The sequence below is a fragment of the Halyomorpha halys genome, unplaced genomic scaffold (assembly GCF_000696795.3).
Source record: "Halyomorpha halys isolate HHAL.00 unplaced genomic scaffold, Hhal_1.1 Scaffold48.1, whole genome shotgun sequence".
Taxonomy (NCBI): domain Eukaryota; kingdom Metazoa; phylum Arthropoda; class Insecta; order Hemiptera; family Pentatomidae; genus Halyomorpha; species Halyomorpha halys.
Window position 1 is genome coordinate 584,273 of NW_027107227.1, and position 3,075 is coordinate 587,347.

The 3,075-nt window shown below is 26.3% G+C and overlaps 1 protein-coding gene across 2 annotated transcripts in view; it reads right to left on the bottom strand.

The window, feature by feature from the left end:
• The window catches only part of SPR (Sex peptide receptor), a gene marked incomplete in the record, with an annotated part of 538,241 nt that extends 535,549 nt beyond the window's left edge, over positions 1–2,692 (bottom strand). For both annotated transcript variants that reach the window (XM_067045511.1, XM_067045510.1), the window contains 1 exon segment: positions 2,620–2,692.
• Positions 2,693–3,075: the final 383 nt, after the last annotated feature.

Genomic DNA, 3,075 nt, shown 5'->3' on the forward strand with positions numbered 1-3,075 from the left:
CATCCTCAGGATCATATAATTTCTTTAATAAATTCATATTTTTATTTCTTGTTTACTGATTTTAAAATTATGCAAAGAGATTTTTATATTACAGCAGTATCTACGATTTTAACCTCGTTAAAAAGTGAAACATTTATCCAATTTTGGTCATCATCAAAATTTGTTAAATGTGCCACTATTTAAGCAAAGATGTTGAAATGCTTATTCCGTGTCTTTTTTCTATATTTTCGTTTGTTTGTTTATTAGTAAATAATGTGACTATATATAAAGAAAAAATCCTCCTTTTAATTTATTAATCATAATTCAAAAATCTTCCAAAAAATTATTAATTGGATTTGAAATAAAAAGTATTTGATGCTATAAAATTATGTTTTAGGAGTGCATGTGTGAATGAATAAACTAGCTATTAAATTGAGGGTATTTCATAAGTATAATGATTATTTAAAATGATGACGAAATTCACATTGAAAATATCGTCGTTTTAAATTTAATTTGGTTTTAATATAGTGCGAGTTTTTTATGGACAGAGTGGTCCTAAAGACAAAACGAATCCTTGAAGCGTTAATGATGTAAAAAATATGTTTTAACAAAAACTATAAAAAATAAACTATTAAATCCATAAAAAATACAAACATGATATGTTGTATATGTACAACATATAATCAATGATAAAATTTTATAAAAGTATATATTACAATGTAACACAGTATAATTAAAAATAATATAATTACTTTTTTAAAATAAAAAAACTGAACTATTGTTGCGAATACAGGCCACACTAACTTCATAGAGAGAAAACCAAAAGTTTAAAGAAGTTTACTAACACCCTTTCACATATAGTTCCATGTATGTTAATTCCGGGATATTATGTCATTTATAATCACTTTAATTCATACAACGTCTTTTAAACCCATAATTTTGGAAAATAAAAATAAGTATTTTTGTACTATACGATGAGTCTAACAAAAAAATATCACATTCTTTAAAACAATGCGGAAACTATTGAGGACAAATCTTTAATTTAGATATATCAAATAAAAAAGATATGAGTAATAATGATGACCAAGGTGTTTTTTTCTTGATTGGTGTAAATATATGTAATAAAATATATCTGATTTTGTAATTGAATATTTATTTTATTAAAGAACTAAAAAAAAAATCATTATGATATAATTTAGATCTAATCAATATCTATATTAAATTTAAGGATATTTTTGCATAAATGCTATTAAAAAAAATAAAAATAATAGAATTAGAGCAAATTAAAAGAAAACCTATCTTTATTATTATTAAAACAAATTATGATTTAGAACTTAATAGAAAAAGGGATAGAACAAACAATTAACATGAGTAGATAAACCTTTAAAACAGAGAAATAAATAATAAAATCCATCCATAAATTATAATAAAAGACCTGTTTACAACAGTTTCTCAATTTTAATTTCTAGCTTTTATTATAAAAGATCTCTTATAATTTTAATACAAGTTTATTTTTATTTTTCAATGGTTTTATATATTAAAAATAAATTTATAAAAACAAGTAGTTCTCTATCGTTCCAATTTTAAAACATAATTTGCCTGAGTGAGTACCACTGTTGCTCGTTTGATGTCCCTTTCGAATTTTACTAAGAAAAAAATTATTTCTACTTCACGATCTCTTTATATTAAAATATTAATAGCTAAGAGAAAAAAACTATGTTTTCAAGTTTACACCAAATTAAAACTTAAGAGTTCAAAACAAAAATATTTTTATTAAAGTTTCAATACTTGGAATCTAATGATCATTGTGTAAAATAATTGATTTGCTGTCAATTACCATTTTTTAAAACACAATTAATTATATTTATCATTTTTTTTTTCATAATACTTTAACATGGCAAGGCTCTTTTATAATAAGTACATCTTTTACACATTATATAAAACATACTGGGGTTTCTAGTTTATAAAATACTGTCTCTGTCGATTACATCGAAGTAATAAAAACTAAAATATTCATAATGAACAATATCTTAATTAACCAAAAATGATAAAAGGAAACTAAATATAAAGAAAATCTTCAAAATTGCAGTTCACAGGTGAATGATAAAATATTAAAATTTGTATCAGTTCCCATCTTAACAGAAAGAAATATATATTATTTAAGTATCTATTTTTTATAATAATTATTGATAATCATACATACGTGATAATGCGCCAAAATAATCAAGATGAACTTCACCTGTTGTTTAGGAACGAACATTTAACCCAGAAATGGACCCAACTGAGGAAATATATCACAATCACAGGTGGCATTATCTCTACCCTTTGCGTTTAGCTCTATGGATGGCATCGTTTGTAACATTTAGTAATTTACAGTGTTATTTTTTGTTTGTGTTTTAAATATGTCCTTTTTTTTAATTTAATTAAAAAATATTGACATTATTAGAAAACGTTTAATTTCTGTAAAACAATAGTTTCTTCTTCCTTCAAAATGAATTCCAGTCATGTGTCATTCATATTAAATATGATTGAACGTTTTATCAAATCGGAGATAATAAGTTTCTAAAACACAAATTAAATGATGGATATACTATAAAGGTATATAATATTGTAATAAGTAAATATCATGTCTTGACTTACTCGCCCGACGATCAAGAACTCGAAGAGGAGGGCGAGCGACAGGAGTGACCCAGTGGCAGCTCGGGACTGGCGGACTGAGTGAGAGCACATCCCCACCCGCCGAGTCGCCGCCCCCACCAACCTCCATTGACACCGCCTCCCTCACTATCGATTCCACAAGTATTTCATTATCCACCCGTCTGTCGCCTGGAGTCCTTTCATTAATTTCCAAAATACGAATTTTAAAAATAATTAATATCATAAAAAAAAAAAAATTAGAAACGGCGAACCTGAGGTTCGATGCTGACACCATTGAATAAACCCACACTTCTACAACTCACGAACAGACTTGGATTGTGTAGTTGAAAAAGACGTATTGCTTCTTGGCCTTATACAAGGTGATAATGTTGATCCACGATCAACCACTATGTAATCCACAACCCAATAAAGTACTAAGTCAAAGGTGAAAAAAAAGAT